Source organism: Periplaneta americana, chromosome 1 (assembly GCF_040183065.1).
Source record: "Periplaneta americana isolate PAMFEO1 chromosome 1, P.americana_PAMFEO1_priV1, whole genome shotgun sequence".
NCBI lineage: Eukaryota > Metazoa > Arthropoda > Insecta > Blattodea > Blattidae > Periplaneta > Periplaneta americana.
The window spans coordinates 72,319,519-72,338,401 of NC_091117.1; positions in this window are offsets into that span (position 1 = coordinate 72,319,519).

The window sequence follows — 18,883 nt, forward strand, 5'->3', positions numbered from 1 at the left end:
ACAAGCTTCGACAAATATAGTGCTCGCATCATAGTTATACCCGGAGTTATTAGGCAGAAATCTGTACGAACATAATGATGTAAATTTACTTTGAATATTTTCCAGTTTTGTCGAATCAGTACTTGTAATAGAGTTCCAAACTACAGATGCATATTCGAGTTTCGATCTCACTAATGCATATTAATGTTAAAAGAGAGTCAGGAGTTGAAAAAGAATAAGTAATTGACCGAATTATTCCTAACATTCCTATAAATAATAATAATAATAATAATAATAATAATAATAATAATAATAATAATAATCCTTCTGGTATTCCGAAGAGGAATAGGGATAAGTTACCGACTCTATACGAAGGTTTTTCCGAGACAATGTATAAAAGGGATCTGCTTAATTTAATAATAATAATAATAATAATAATAATAATAATTATTATTATTATTATTATTATTATTACAGGTTTACAATGTAATATCACATCTTCCTGTGACCAATGTTGTACGTTCTTATTCTTTTTCTCCAATTGTCTCTATCTTCGCAATCCCGTTCTCTCCCGACTGGCAGATCGTCGCTTTCTAATACCGCAATTAATTGTACTCACAACTGATGGTTCAATTGTTTTTTTCGTAATAACATTCATTGCATTTAAACCGCAGATTAATCCCTTTAATAATTGGATTTCCCACTCTCTTGCGTTCTCACAACAATAGTCAATACGACACAGAGACAAATGTCAGAATCTTCCAACTGTTCGGTTCTTATACTATTGAAAGTATGAAAAAGGGAGGGGGAACCCCATACCTCATATTTCTTACAAGAGTAATTCAATCAACAGCCATTATTCTAGGACAGAGATGACATGAGATGATGATCAGTGTGCTTTTTGAAGGAGAAAATAAAAGAGAGTTAAGAGCCAAGTGTAGGTTGCCCACCTGTGAAATGCTAATCCTTTTGGTTATCCCAAGGGATGGATTACTGTTCTCTACGCAACAGATCCTTCTGGCATTCTGAAGAGGAATAGGGGTAGGTTACCGACATCTATACAAAAGTTTTTCCAAGACAATATGTAAAAGGGAACTGTTTAATTTCTGTTGGAAAAAAAGAGTACATTGGATGATATACATGTAGGATTTGCTTGGTATTGACTGAAAATGTGTTAACATTTTATTTTTCAAGTTACTTTTAGACGTGTTCGGTTTTGACTGAAAACCTGGACTTGTTCGATTTTGCCCGAAAACCCATATTTCAAATGCAATGTTGCATGGGATTTATCTAAGTTTGACTGAAAATCAATGCAGATATCGATAGAATCCAGTATAATTATAACGAAAACACCATAAAATTATTTTCATAAAATTATGGACTTGTCTGGTTTTTGACGCAAACTTATCGTATACAAAAATTAGAAGAAATAAAGTACTTTAATATAATCAAATATTAACTGACTTACTAAAATTATATTTCACTAATGTTAGCATCACCAAAACGTTTGAATGGAGCCGCCATCTTCAGTTGACTATCTATGCGGTAAACAAATGATGATCGCAAAGCATGTTTCATATTACCGTAAAGAATTTGCAGTTTGAAATGTTGGCAAATAAAGAAACAACTGGTAGGGTGATGATAAAAACAGAAGAAAGTATACAAAGATTAGATGAAATACAGTACTATAATACAATAAAATAGGTATTAACTGACTTACTAAATTCTATTTCACTAATGTTTGCTTCACCAAAACTTTTGAACGGAGCCGCCGTTTTCAATTGACTATCTATGTGGGAAACGACGATCGCAAAACGTGTTTTTTAGTACCGTAAATAATTTGCAGTTTGAAATGTTGACAAAGAAACAAATGCTAGGGAAGTGATAAGAACAAAAAAATGCTAGGGAAGTGATAAAAAGAAGCAAATGCTAGGAAAATGATAAACAGCCATGATTGGTTGAAACACGTCCTTTCGTACCGTTTTATTGATCAAATGTAGTTTGACGTAGTGAAAGTGTAATGATCCATTAAAAGCAAAGTTTTTAAACATATTATTTCAATTCATATCAGTGCAATGGAATTAAACATTACCGGTGTGATAGATTAAAATAAACCTAATGTTTTTATACATTATTTTGTATTTCATTTTTTCTTTACCACGAAGTAGTGATACATTAGTATGGTTCTTGACTTGGATAGATGATAGACATTTCTCGTATTTCGAACTACGTCAGTGACTTCAAAAGGAAAGTTTCCTATAATACTTAGAAAATTAAAACTGGGGAAATAGAGAAAATACAGGTAAGAGGCTGGTCTCCAATAGCAGAAATTCAATCATTCGATGCGTATAATCATGAATGGCACTCTATATGCATGTACTCGTATATCTCCTGGAATTTTCTATTCCACCCCGTGAAATTCTGGCTCGTCTTTAGATTTTATTGTCTCAGTTCATAGGATTTCTGTTCTGAAGTCCCCATCATTTATTTTTATTCAGCTCTCTTCTCTCCCTATATGCCTGCTCTACATCTCCAAGCCTCCGTTCTAAGACTTGTATTATTTTCTTTCTCCGTCATATATTTCCATTCCTTTTCCGTTCGTATTTATCCTGCTCGCGCGACAGGGTCACGTGCCAGCTATATGACTATTCTACGTGAAATTGTATCTGATATGACTCCACAACTGTCTTTCCTATATTAACTCTGATAAAGCACTATGAGGAATAGTTTTATAACATTTCTCTTTTGTCTTCTGTGATACTCATTTTCTCTGCTCTGCAATGGAAACTTGCAGACATTTCGCCGAGTACACCGACTTCAATATGCTGTACAACTCTTGCCTGATCTATCTGAATACAAGCATAAATACAGGGTGATACGAAAGGTCTTTTACAACGTATGAGGAATGGTATGGAAGATCAAGAGGAATAACTTTTTATGTACGAAAATTAATGTTTTGCCGCTAGGGGCGCTGATGATTTGGAGCGGTTAGGGGTCTAGGGCCGCGCATCTTCCGTTACTAGATCAGTCACAGTTGCCGTTGTACATGTTGATGATCAGTCTGTTGCTGTTCGAAGACGAGCAACATCGTGTGTTTGGCAACTCATCAATGGAAGGTTCCCCTATCGTTGGATTGGAATGGGTGGGCCTGTACATTGGCCACCTCGCTCTCCCGATCAGACACAGATGGATTTCTTTCTGTCGGGGGAGACGAAACGTCTCGTTTTACTCCACCCCTTTAGATACTGCAGAACCGATTCGGTTGCCCGTGTTGCTGCAGCTACAATGGTCATCGAGGAAACTCCTGGCATTTTTGGACGTACCAGATGCCATCTCTGTGTTGAAGTCAATGGCGAGCTATTTGAACGTCTGTAAATTAAACATGTGAACTCTCCTTTTGTAAAAAGGGTACATATTACGTAGAGCTGTGACCCACTCTAGCGGGAAATCGGTCGATGTAACATGAATTTTTGTATCTACATTAAAATGTTGTTCACATTGAGCTCATCTATCATATCTTTTAATTATGGTTTATTTAACGACTCTCGGAACTGCCGAGGTTATATCAGTGTGGCCGGTGTGCCGCAATTTTGTCCGCAGGAGTTCTTTTACATGCCACTAAATTTACTTACATGAGCTTGTCGTATTTAAGCACACTTAAATGCCATCAACCTGGGCCGGGAACTCGCAACCTCGAGCACAGAAGGCCAGCACCATACCGACTACGCTACCGAGGCAGACTCTATTGTACATTAAACTTTCTAAACGACCTTCTGATCTTTGTATCACCCTGTATATGCATCGTTTACTACTTGCTCCCTTATGTTTATTAAGAATAAAAACCATTATACGATTCAGCATCGTATTTTCTTTCTTTATAAGTGTTGGCAGAGTAGATTCGCTAATTCTGATGAGATATTAAAACCGTTTATAGGCCTATAACATGCATTTTCTTCTGAATAATATGAAAAACACTGGTACACGAGCCACTTTGATATCGGGTAGAAATGGTGATTTTAAATTTTCTGTCTGTAGATCGTCCTGCTCGAAAAAAAAAACACGTTGTAATTAAAATCTAAACCTGATAAATTTTGGTACGAAGGTATAGCATGACGCCCATTGCAATCCTATGTGTTTTTGTTATCCTTTACTTAAAACTCAATCCTGCGTTGCCTTTTAGCACTAGTGGTTGTGTAATTATTAGTATTCATGGGCCGTCTGATAGAATGACTGCCCATAGTAATCCTATATGTTCGGTTGTTGCCCTTCACTTAAAACCCAATCCTGCGTTGCTTTTTAGCACGAGCGGTTATGTTGTTTGTAGCAGAGTCCTGCAGATTGGCCCTCAGCGCAGCACTGTCAGTCCTAATGCTTAAGCAGCCCAGCCCACCCAAGACCAACACTGCTTGGCGCGGCCGCTTCGTAGCCCTTCACGCTTGGTTACGCAACCCAGCTTAGCCCACCAGTTGATAGCATTCTACTCCTTTCCTCCTTGCGCTTGGCGTGTGGCATAAGCATACAGGACACAGTACAAAATTAAAATATTTTCCACTGCTGTCGAACACAGATTTAAAAACTGTCCCTATGGTACTTTTTGAAATTTTCATCCGACTTTGTATTTTTAAACTTTCTTGCAGCGATTTTCTCCTTCACTACTTTTTATCTAGAGAGATTGTATTTTAGAAAGTATGCTTTCACGACCGGTGTCTGTGATGAAGTTTTTCCGGTCTGCTATTACACTGTCAAAGTTTTTTTGCAAAGATCTTTTTATAAAATATATATTATACAATATATGACAGTGTAATGGGTTTTCTTTTGTAAATGTTCCTTTGATAAAAGATCTTTTATTAAATGTAAGTGCAGCTTGTTATCTTTGATAAAAGATTTCTATACCTTGAAACAAATATGGCGGAACGCAAATATAACTAGATTGTTGCTACCAAAAAAATTCTGATATCGGAGTTTGAAGCAAATGAAATGAAAATAAATAATTTTTATAACATAATATTAATATTATTAGGGCGAATCCGGAAATCCATATAGAGTGTTAGTTGGGAGGCCGGAGGGAAAAAGATCTTTGGCGAGGCCGAGACGTAGATGGGAGGATAATATTAAAATGGATTTGAGGAAAGTGGGATATGATGATAGAGACTGGATTAATCTTGCACAGGATAGGGACCGATGGCGGGGTTATGTAGGGCGGCAATGAACCTGCGGGTTCGTTAAAAGTCATTTGTAAGTAAATAATATTTTATAATAATTTTTATAACTTTTCAAGTCCTCTCATTGTAGCTCTTTCAATAAGTTTAGATGTATACCTCTCTTATCACATCTTACAATCCATGGTTTAAGCCCTGACCAGATATTTATTCATGGTGTTATAAACTTAACGCGTAAATAACAGTGTAAACAAATCGTAAACTTAACGCGTAAATATTAGTATCAACATATCCAGGGAACGCGTGTTCATTGCTGTGGAACAAGACGTATTAGGAGAGATTTGTTCCTAATTTTATTTCATGTTTAATAAAATCTTCTGAAAAGATTTCATGTAGTGTAATATACCCCAAATCCTATCTTTTATCAAAGATCTTTGATGTAATATTTTAGTATAATATTCTTTGTCAAAGAATTTTGATAGTGTAATAGCAGCCTCACAGAGACTATATTTTCTTTGCGATGCACCATTGTTTGAACTCATCTTGAAAAACAGAAATCAAATGTTTGAAACAGTAGCTGATCGTTGATCGAACCGTACATACAAGCACAAACGCGCACCAACTCAATTCATAAGTAACTGATAGCGGAAGCTTGGGCTCATGCTTTGATACAAACAAGTCCACCGCACTAAACCGCTCCACAAGCAGTCCGCCGCGACCCGTGCGGTGGTGCAGGGTGACGGCACGGGCTAGTTCCGCGCGACACTGCTCAGCCCGTTGCGGTCAGCGAAGGGGAAGCCCGTGGATTTGGACAAATCTGCACGACTCTGGTTTGTAGTCTTCATGGGCCGTCAGATAGGATGACTGCCTATAGTAATCCTATATCTTCGGTTGTTGCCCTTCCTTCACTTAAAACCCAATTCTGCGTTGCTTTTTAGACTAGCGGTTGTGTTGTTTGTAGTCTTCATGGGCTGTCTGATAGGATCACTGCGCATAGTAATCCTATATGTTCGGTTGTTGCCCTTCACTTAAAACCCAATTCTGCGTTGCTTTTAGATTAGCGGTTGTGTTGTTTGTAGTCTTCATGGGCTGTCTGATAGGATCACTGCCCATAGTAATCCTATATGTTCGGTTGTTGCCCTTCACTTAAAACCCAATTCTGCGTTGCTTTTTAGACTAGCGGTTGTGTTGTTTGTAGTCTTCATGGGCTGTCAGGTAGGATGACTGCCTATAGTAATCCTATATGTTCGGTTGTTGCCCTTCATTTAAAACCCAATTCTGCGTTGCTTTTTAGACTAGCGGTTGTGTTGTTTGTAGTCTTCATGGGCTGTCTGATAGGATCACTGCCCATAGTAATCCTATATGTTCGGTTGTTGCCCTTCACTTAAAACCCAATTCTGCGTCGCTTTTTAGACTAGCGGTTGTGTTGTTTGTAGTTTTCATGGGCTGTCTGATAGGATCACTACCCATAGTAATCCTATATGTTCGGTTGTTGCCCTTTACTTAAAACCCAATCCTGCGTTGCTTTTTAGACTAGCTGTTGTGTTGTTTGTAGTTTTCATGGGCTGTCTGATAGGATCACTGCCCATAGTAATCCTATATGTTCGGTTGTTGCCGTTTACTTAAAACCCAATCCTGCGTTGCTTTTTAGCACTAGCGGTTGTGTAGTTAGTAATCTTCATGGACTGTCTGATATCAGCTTAATTCAAGTCTTCTAACCTTTAAAACACGAGTAAGTGTTCCCTAATTCTATTTGATCGTGTGCCTTCATTTACCTGGTATTCTGTGCAATGCATAGTAATGTAATAAAAACTCCCTTGGAAACGTTATCCATTTCTACTATACGTACAATATATATCAAACTTTTGGTATTTCTCCATATTCGTTTCTATGGTTCGCTTCCCCGCGCCTTCTACATTTCCCGATATCGAATCCTATTATACTGTATTACCTATCGCTTTACATTCGCTGAATTTTATTTTCTAGCCCGTAACCTTATAGTCGTAAAAATTTATTCTAATAATATTTCACAATATATATGAGACTAGTAACACATCTTCTCCACTGATTTTTGGAAGATGAAATGGAAGTAAATTATTGTAGCTGGATATATAAAAATTTTATTATATTTTATTCTGAATAACTTTATTGAACTTCCAATAAAAAGTGGCTGTCAAAAGAGTATGAAGATTGTGCAATGAGCCAGATTACATGACGAAAAGTAATGGTGAGTGGTGCTGTACGATGAAAACAGACGACGCCCGCAGCAAAGAAAACAAATACACATAAAATAATGATTTATAAAATAGGACTGTGTTGTATATTACAAGAAAATAAAAATAGTTTTTTCCTATAAACTTTTAAATTAAAATATTATTATTTCACAGGCATTACTGTTAATGTTTAAGCCTATATATTATAAAAATTTTTGTTTTAAAATTTTAACTGAAAAAATACAGGTACTACTATAACACAGGTACTGCTCTTAATGGAATGTTTAAATCTGTATTAAAGAAATTTGTTGTTGTAAATTTTTAACTTAAAAAAAACCTGTACAATTGTAACTCAGGTATTCCTCTTAATGAAATGGTTAAGCTTAAGGTACAATAATCGTATCTTTAAAGTTCAACTTAAAATACCGGTACTACTATAACACAGGTACTGCCCTTGTATTCAAGCGTAATTTCTAACGACATTTTTAAATGCTTCTCCTCAACTTCGTTGAAAGAAATATTGGTATACACCATCATTTTACACAGATTTCTGGCAAATTCGTCCGCTGGCACTGAATAACTAGATGAAAGTAGATCGTCAGACTCACTTCTATCTATCAATTTAAAAAGGTTTATATCTTTCTTTTAATTACAGTGATGTTGTAAATACTACTTTTCACAACAAATTATTACTAGTATTACATAAATTACACACAATTATATACCAAATTACTTAGACATACTGTCTTCCCAATTCCTGTACCCACTTCTATACTTTGAGGTTGATTTTAGGTATAAACTTATTTCAAGCAGTAGTGCACAATATCATAAACATTGCTAAACTGAATTTTTATACTGTACTTCTGCAGTAATAAGGAACTTGTTGTAACGTGACCCTGTAGTGTGCGTTATTCGTTGTGATTGTGATCAGAGTCTATACTGAGGGGCACATGCCGTATGTAAACCCCGTGCACACTTATACCCATTCCAATGTTGTGGACTAAGAAAATTAGCTTTACTTATAAATGTTAAAATAATTGCGGTATAATTTTCGTCAGTGATTTATCATATAGATATTACAAAGTGAAATCTTTGCTAATTACATGTTATACATGTTTGTAGTAAATATCAAAGATTTCAATTTGTGATATCAATATGATAAATCATTTACGGAAATTAAACAAGCAATTGTTAGAATATTAACAAAGATTTATCTGAACTATTCTATATGAATTATAAATATTTTCTTATAAAGCAAGGGAGCCGGTTTAAATACCGCTCTACCCTGAATTCATAACGTGTATTGGACAAGCCCGTGGTCCATGCAAGCCCGGGGTTATTGCCGGGTAATCCGTTCCCCTGTGGCATTCCAAAAATTCTCCCTCATAATTCCTTAAGACTCTGAAAAACTCTATGGTCTACTGTTCTTGGCACTAGCTATATCTATGAGCCCGCTTGTAGAATCGGGGCGGATAATGACAGTAACGGAACCTACCATTGTACAAAACAAAAAACAGTTCATCCATTTCTATTCAATCTCGGAGCCCATTTTGAAATATGACTGGGAGCGGGGGGAAGTGTCGATTTCAGTAAGCATGAAGGAAATTGAGCTTTTGATTTTAGTGTTGTTGGATGGAAAAATATATACAGGAAATCGAAGTGAGAAGACAATTGGACAGAATTTTAGGTAAATTTCTATTCAGGCCATTTTCTGAATTGAAAAAAAAAATAAAAGACTAACAGTTCTATTTGAGGTGGAGTTGTAGTCACACCATACACACAGAACGTGACTGATACTTTTTGAGACTGTACCGTTATCCATCCTGTACGTTCTGCGTGTATGGTTTGATTACAATTCCACCTCTCGGCAATGTTAAGTTTTTTAAACAAAGAGCATAGGACAACTTCTGGTGCTGAAGGAATAAACCATACGATGTTATAAATAATGACGTTAGTGGCTGTTTGTAATCATACATTCGTAATTTTCTCGCAAACGGCTCGTTTAGGAACCCATGTTTACTGGAACTTTTTTTCTTCTGTTATCGTATACTTTCAACCGTTTAAGTTTCCGCCATCTTTCTTCATACACCCTATATATTAAAATTCATATAATTGGCAATAAGAGTAAGTTTGTCCAGATATATTTTAATATTTTAATGATTAGCATATGTATACTTAAATTAAAGATAAATATAAAGATTAAACCAGGCATATAAGTTACCGCAGTTTCATTCAATGTAAGAACCCTTCAAATGGATTATTATAACAAATTTGGTAGATTTAACATTTAATGTAATCGGTCGGTTGGTGGCAAGTTTGTTAAATTTCTTCAACTGTACGTATTATATCCATGATAAACGCATTTTACAGTCCCATTAAAAAGGCAGACTTACATAGACGAAATAGGAGGATGATGTTAAACGAAAAATTAAAATTGAGAGATTCCTGGAATTATTTAAGTTGCTTCCTTAGTTCCAAATATTTCGGATTACTTTGAATTTCAAAACGTATGTAAAACACATTTCATGAAACGAAATGAACGGATTAATCTCCCATCATTACAGAAAATTTAATAAAATATTTTTAAAGCACTAATGCTAATTCATTAAATATGCAGTTGCTGAAAGTAGTTGGTGGGGAATATAAACATTTTAATCGTAGTCTATTTAATTGGTATATGAGTGCCCATAAATATCCGATTTTAGGCCATTGGCAATCCAAATGCTGAAAATATCATGAAGTTCCATACATTTTAAGGCATGTTTCTGACTCAATGCCAGTACACCACAAGTATTTGAAGCTACCCACTTGGTCTACTGCCTCATGTAGAATTCGCAAGTTTACTTTCTTTATTTTTCTTCCGACAAATATGTTCTTCCACTTCTTTGAATTTATCTTCATTCCATACTGCTCACAGCTGTCATTTAGCTTCAGTAGCATATCCCTTAGTATAGTGTCCTCTTCTGCTAACAACGCCATATCATCAGCAAATCCTATGCATTTATTCTTCTTCCTCCTACCTTTATTCCTCCCATGTTCTGAAAACAGTTCTTCACCAAATTCTTCAAGTAGTTGTTGAAGAGAGTAGATGATAAAGAGTATCTTTGTCGTATCTTCTCTCGCTTTCTGAACCTTGACTGATGCAATAATGTATGACATAAATTTGTTCCATAATAATTATACTGTTATTCGTCCACTAGTCTACCGTATATTAACTTCTGTAGTTGCGCCTCAGATAGTTCAGTGTTAAAACACTGGCTTACCATTCTACAACCTCAAGTTTCATCCTTAACTTTGAATATAATTTGGATTTGTTAAAAAATTAAACGATGATTATTATACTACGGGTTTCATTTCTCTCAACATTACAAATATAGGGTAAAGGTTGGTAAAATTGTGATATGGGTAATATTGTGATAGTTCTTTTTGAGAATTTGTTACAATTTTACTGAGCATGAGAAGGACCGGTTTTGTGCAGAAACTTGTCCATGAACATTTCCTTAATACGTTGACGCGAAAAACCGATATTCCTCTCCCTCAGTAAAATTGTAATAAATTCTGAAAAGAATTAATACAATATTACTCATATCACATTTTTACCAACCTTTACCCTATTTTAGCCAACACCATTTCCCTCCGTTATACTCGTCATATTACATAATTGTATGTCGTCATACAATATGGATTTAGGATAAGTTGTATGAGCTTCGATGATGCCGAATAGAAATTGTCAACTATTCACTGTTCCTCTGTTCAACAACTGTATCCATAGCGGAAGGTGCTCGATAGGCGGTATCTGCTGACGGATGGAGGTACTATTCTAGTGCTTTATTGGTCTTTATTATGCCGGTCTCGGAAGATCTGGGAGGCTTCCTGCTGGTGTTTGAGGAGCGGTCGGTTATTTTGTAACCACTAGGTCACTTCCTGTTTCGTCTCCGCCGTGTTTTCGGAGCTGAGACGTTCCCCGTTGGGTCACTCACTCTCACTTATCTCTTTTCTGCCTCCTGGGGGTTGTAAGCTTATTGGACTCGGACTATCTGCATGCGGATGGATATTTATTCGCCCCCTCAGTACACTTCAACATACACACACAAGATTAGACCTGCTGTGTGTAACAGAGGCAGAAGCTATTGTCATTCCAATGTTTAGTTTCACTGTTGCTCTTGGCGATAGTGAGAAGTACAGTTTGCTCCATTCAATAAACCCTGTAGGCCAAAAAGTTCTTTTCTGTCTGATTAAAAGTGTCTACTTCCACAACATTGAAAATGACGCACTATGTACGATATCTCATTATATTAAAATCGCCGCAATCTTCACTGTTGTCATTATCATAATTTCCATCATCATCATAATCATCATCACCACTCAAGGATTACGCTTAAAACCAAGTTCTGCTGGAAATAGAGTTTAATTTACAGTTGGTTATTACAAATTTGAATGTATTATTCTTAGCTTTTACAACTTCTAGGATCAGTTTCACAAACAAATAAAGAGTCCACTGCAAGAATGATGGATGTCACTTTCTTGTCGAAAATGAACCAAGACTGTCAATGCATAGCTTAAGACATATAGAATGTACATACAGAGTTATATGGCATTAACACTGATAGTCATTGTCCAGTAATGATCGGAAAATCACAGTTAAGCTTTGAGCGCTAAGCATTTCTAACTTTCAGTTGCTTCTCCTGCAAAATGTATTCCAAATGACATCCATCATTCTTGCAGTGGACTCTTCAAATGTTAAAAGCGCACTAATGCATTGTTTGCTAACATATGTTAAAATTGTAAGAAATTTATTAATATTCTTTCGTGCATTTCTATTCCACCAACGATTTCACGATTTATGTCGGCTAATATTTTGTTAACTCTCGCGGAAATTGGTAGAGGAGCGGGTGGTAATATGGGACAATCTTTTTCCACAGTCTCTAATTTCAAAACAACGAAAGTAAAAATGTGATTTGAGGTGATCCCTTAAAGAATATCATTTCTCCCTATGTGTTCAAAGTCATAACATGAATATTTCAATGAATCAGGTGTTACGTTTTTAGAAAGTTCTCATACCGAATAATTGGACTTCCAGAAAATAAGGTTGCAATATGGGACAGACAAACTGCTTGCGTAAATTCTAAATAATAAGCCTGGAATAACATACAATGCTTAAGATATGAACACTGGCAACACATTAGACACAGAATTCGTATGCAAGTCAATGTCTTGATAGTTATGTAAAAATATTACGAGTAAGTTCTTCGTTTTCCGTAGGTGAAGGTCTAGTTTCGTCCTCCGCACTTTTCACGCACGTTTATCAGTAGCTTACAAATAAATTAGAATCCTAAACATATACAGAGTGTTAAGAAAAAGGTACCTATCCAATATTTTAGGAGGTGCTAGTATGCATCAAAACAAGGAAAAAAAGTCTAATAAACATGGGTCCTAAAACATATACTATCTGAGATCTGAACACTTGTTCATACGAGGTGCTCAATGTGACGTTCATTTATGGCAATGCATTCCTCTGCCCTTCGGCATAAGGAATCACGCACTCTTTGAAATTGACCTGATTGTTGTTGATAACAAAATTATAGAGGATTTAGATTTGAGGAACGAGCAGGCCAAGGTGTGGGGCGTCCCCATCAGTACAGCAGTTCTGAAATATCAGCGTCAGGTGTTCACGCTCACTGCGGAAAAAATGTGTTGGATAATATAATTTGTAAAATGTATTTAGTTCACCTTGTAGGCCCGTATTGAAAATTAACTTTTCTTCGACGTCTTCACGTATAATAAAGCAATTTACATTCCGAGCAGAACAATCCCTCATATTGAATTCCAATCGAGTGACAATAATAAACTTGAGGAAAAACTTTTAATTGAATAAGTAAAAAACTATCGCAGATAGAGAAAATCGAATAATAGATATGAATTCAATTCATATTAATCCCTGAAAATTACATGGTTTGCGTCCAGAAAAAAAAAATATTGTTAACAATGTACCGTAACTAGGGTAACTAACCTAACCTAACCCACTAACCATTACTCTTTCCTCTATTAAAATATCAATATGTAATTATTGTGTATTATATGTAGGCCTAAATACAATGAAAACTTAATGTTTCGCTGCCTCAAACTTGCATACATAATCTTGTCCTTACCCATGATCTCATATTTAAACTGTCATGTCGCTTTGGCTATGGGATTCAACATGGCGGATTGTTCTTCTTGTATAATAAAGTGAGGTAACTTATACTATATTCCAGATTGTGTACAACTGAATACTTCAAACTCGTAATTTGTTCAATATTATTATTATTATTATTATTATTATTACTATTATTATTATTATTATTATTATTATTATTATTTTGTATGGACTCGTAACAAGGTGTTTTTTACGGTGATGGGTTGTTAGCCCTTCGCCCAACCCCCAAGCTGGAGGACCACCCCTTATCGGCTGTCCACGACTGCTTATTCAATATATTCGCAACTATTCTCCATATCCGCAACCTTAGGACGCGCCATGCCGGAGGGGAAAAGACCTTTGGGGAGGCCGAGACGTAGATAGGAGGTTAATATTAAAATGGATTTGAGGGAGGTGGGATATGATAACAGAGACTGGATTAATCTTGCACAGGATAGGGACCGATGGCGGGCTTATGTGAGGGAGGCAATAAACCTGCGGGTTCCTAAAAAGTCTTTTGTAAGTATTATTATTAGTATTATTATTATTATTATTATTATTATTATTATTATTATTATTATTATTATTTCTCTTACGAAAGTTATCTTAATGAAAATCAACAATGAGAACTTTTCTAAAAAAAAGCTTTTATACTTGAATTGAGAACATAATACACGCTTACTCTATTCATGATCAAAAGTACAAAAAATGTCATAGCGAAAATATTCAACTAGGCCTACACTCTAAGAAGCTTTGCATACAATCCATGTAGTTTATTACACAAATCTGTCGTACAATGTGGTACCTTATCGTAGGTTGCTGACACATGCTTCTATATTTAACCTGAGATTTCTTTACCCTGTGTAAAGAGAATTTTTCTGAAAGCCGATATTTTGGCTGCGGGAGCTTTGCACAAACCTTTTATGTGAGATTCCATACTGTAGAAGCAGACTAGACTTGGAAGCCACATGCAATTTCTGCCATAAATAGCAAGGAGCAGTATTATAATGCAGAATATCCTTGTGCAATTTCACCAGACGTGGAAATTGAGTTTTCCTACTACACGTCACGTCTCTAGACGACTAAACTTCCGTGCATTCTCTGCAGACGTCATATGACTATGCTGATATTGAATGTAAGATCTCTTTTGTTTGTTTATGCAATCAGGAGTATGACAGACTTGAAATTTAGTACTAAGTTCTAGATTTGTAATATGAAAAGAAGCTGTGTATACAGATTGATCTATTACTACATCTACCTTCATTTTTGGTGTCCTGGGAAGGATATCCATCGATATTTGCAATAAAATAATGTATATAATGAACAACGGTAAATATTTTGCTGCTAAGCACTGCATAGATAACAACATCAGTTTTCTTTTCCTATTATGTACTTCCTTACTTAACGAAATATAAGATCAAGTACTTTGTTGTAAGATATCCGACTCGAGATTCTATCGGCAAATATCTTTTCGCTCTTACTTACTTACAAATGGCTTTTAGAGAACCCGCAGGTTCATTGCCGCCCTCACATAAGCCCGCCATCGGTCCCTATCCTGTGCAAGATTATCCAGTCTCTGCCATCTATCCCACCTCCCTCAAATCCAATTTAATATTATCCTCTCATTTACGTTCGGCCTTCCCAAAGGTCTTTTTCACTTCGGCCTTCCAACTAACACTCTATATAATAATAATAATAATAATAATAATAATAATAATAATAATAATAATAATAATAAATTATTTAACCTGGCAGAGTTAAGGCCATACGGCCTTCTCTAACACTCAACCAGGAGTAAAACTGCGTTACAAACAACACTACAAATTTACAAAGTACACTACAATTTTACACACATAACTAAATAAGATAATAATAAAAAATGTAAACAACAAGTGAGTAGAAGTCAGATATAATATATATAATACAGGAAGAAAGGAAAAAGCATAATAAAACGTGAACAGCAGGTCAAAATAAATTAGAAATACGAAGTATAAAAATAAGACAATGATTGATGATGATGATGATAATAATAATAATAATAATAATAATAATAATAATAATAATAATAATAATAATAAAAGAGTGCAGTACAAAGCATACAATGAATACAATATTTTTAAGTACAGACAGTAAGGAAAATTATGATTATATATAGCTCAACTGATCACATTATAGATATACCATTATCGGAAAATATGAAAACAAAAATATACAATAAGTTATATATCACTAGAACATAAAAAAAACAGTGAATACGTGGAAACATGCAATACAACACTTGTCATAATAGTAAGTTAGTTTGACAACTCGTCATAAGATAATTTTATAATTTGGATTTGAAAGATTTCAATGTTTGGCAGCCCTTGACTTCCGGCGGCAGAGAGTTCCAGTGACGAGAGGTAGCAACAGTGAAAGATGGGGAATACAGAGATGATGTGTGAAGTGGAATTTCTAGCGTGTCATCGCGTTGTGATCGAGTATTAATATTATGATAGTGAGAGAGAGTATGAAAACGAGCGAATAAATAATAGGGGGATGAAGTGTGCATAATTCGATATAAAAGCGAAAGTGAGTGCAGATTTCTCCTCTCATGTAACCTAAGCCATGATAACTTCTCGAAAGAAGGTGAGATATGATCATAGTATCGAACATTACAAATGAAGCGAACGCCCATACGTGCTACATGCCCTGCCCATCCCAAACGTCTGGATTTAATGTTCCTAATTATGTCAGGTGAAGAATATAATTCGTGAATTTCTGCCTTGTGTAACTTTCTCCATTCTCCTGTAACTTCATCCCTCTTTTCCCCCCAACTATTTTCCTTTCCACCTTATTCTCAAACACCCTTAACCTCTGTTACTCTCTCAAAGTGAGAGTCCAAGTTTCATAATCATGCAAAACAACCGGTAATATAACTGTTTTATAAATTCTAACTTTCAGCTTTTTCTGAACAGCTTGAATGATAAAAGCTTCTCAACCGAATAATAACAGGCATTTTTCATATTTATTGTGCGTTTAATTTCATTCCAAGTATAATTTATATTTTGTTACTGTTGCTTCAGGAATTTGAATTTTTCCATCTTTTCATAGGATAAATTTCCAGTTTTAATATTTCCTTATCGTGCTATGTTATGGTCACGAGATATAATCATATACTTTGTTTTATCGGAATGTATTTTCAAACCTATCTCTTTACTTGCTTCAATAAAATTCCCATGGTTTCCCTAATGGTTTGTGAATGTTTTTCTAACATATTCACGTCATGTGCATAAACAAGCAGCTGATGTAACCTGTTCAATTCCATACACAACCTGTTTTTCTGAACGTTCTTAATGGCATATTCTAGAGCAAAGTTAAAAAGTAAAGGTGACACTGATACAAAAAGAGGTTTTGGACATGCTCCTTGTCTCTGCCTGCCTCTCTGTATACAATGATATTTCTTAAATATTTTTCGTTCAATGGTAGGACTCTAAAGTGGACATGTACACCTTTCGCTTTTATAAGTTTTGTGAAGTGCAAAATGTAATTTCTACATATCCTGAACAAATTTAATGCTGGAATGTGGTATATTGATAAGACAATATTTCTACGTTAATAAACAATGTTTTACAAATCCAAAAAACTTTTATTAACCACCGGCGTAGCTCAGTCTGCTAAGGTGCTTACCTACCGATCCGGGGTTGCCCTCGGGCACGGGTTCGATTACTTCGTTTGTTTTTTTTTTTTCAAGATTTTCCCAACAGTCAAGCGAATGTCAGGTAATCTATGGCAAATCCTCGGCCTCATCTCACCAAATACCATCTCGATATCACCCATACCATCGACAGTAAATAACCTAGTAGATTACTTTCATTTAAAATCATTTCATAATCTCAATGATTGAATCTTTCTCCACCATGACTGCCCCGGGATGAAATCTGCAGCCCTTTGTATTCGTTTGGAACCAAACGTAAGGAATTGGCTGGCGAATTTTCGTCTCAAAGTCAACGTATATGTCTGGATTGGTGTTATTTGTAATTAAGAACAATGTTTCCTTATATATATCTTTTTTTTTTGTTTGGGAGAAAAAAAATACCAGTACGAAATAGTTTTTTTCTCCCATTTACACCATGAATCATAAATATTTTGTTGAACAACTTATGGCACCTCTTGAGCGTCCCATCTATAAATAAAGTTCTTGAATCTTTCAGAAAATTTAAATTGCCGAAAATGAGCGGAATCAACAGGATTTTATTGTTTGGCGAACTTATCGAAAGTGGGAATCAAGTCGTTCACTGTTCGACCGCAGGGGGACGCAAAACGGCAGCAGCGTTGGAATTCCGGTTGGAACAAGTTACGTGGCTGAGGTTTCTTCCAGGGTTTTCACTCAATCCAATATGAGCAAATGCTGGCTAACTGTCGGTGCTGGACTCCGGACTCATTTCACCGGCATTATCACCTTCATTTAATTCCGACACTAAATAACCTCAGATGTTATACAGCGTTGTAAAACAACCTACTGAAAATTAATATACCCCCTAGCTGCTGAACTTGTACATAGACCAGTAGTATTCATTTTTTTTTTTTTGCTAGCGTACTTCCGAAATATATTTGTGCCCCCAAACTGCATTGCAATTACAGTGAAGTCCCTCTGTTGGAAACTTCTGTTATGGAAACTTCTAATTTGGAAAGCTAACTGACTCCGCCCACTACAAGAACCCCACTCAATACGTTACTGATAAGGCGATCGTTTTGCTCATGCTCGACGTTGACATAAAAAAATAGTAAAGAAGAAGACAGAAGATTATTTTCACTTATGCATGGAAATACTAACTTAAATAAGAATTATTTGAGCACCTACATATGTACACATAAAAATATGAGAAGATTTTTTAGTAACATATACAAATATAGGAGTAAATAATTAAAGTGGTAACTCTTATAAATAAAATAATTATTTTAACATTAACGACAAAAATATTTATAAGACATTTAGACTGATACCCTTTCATAATACATTTACTCTGGCAAAAAATTAAGTTTAAACGTGTAGGGAATCTGTTGCATGGTGCCTCCAACGCTTAAGGACAAGTACATCATCCTCAGTAATACGTAGTATTAAAATACTAAAGAGTGTTTGTACTCACCCGGCTGCTTACACTACGACCTGTGTCTAAGAGTCACTGAATTCATCGCTCGCAGTGGTTGCATCGCCAAGATAGGGGCGGACAAATGAGACCAATAACGTAGTACACAGTACGTACAAACGTGTTAAATAACCTTCGATTGGCTAATAGTTTTTACCCTCATTTGTAAACAACGAAGGGACTCCAATGTATGTGAGAATTAACAAAAGACTATGATTTATGTTGTACTAA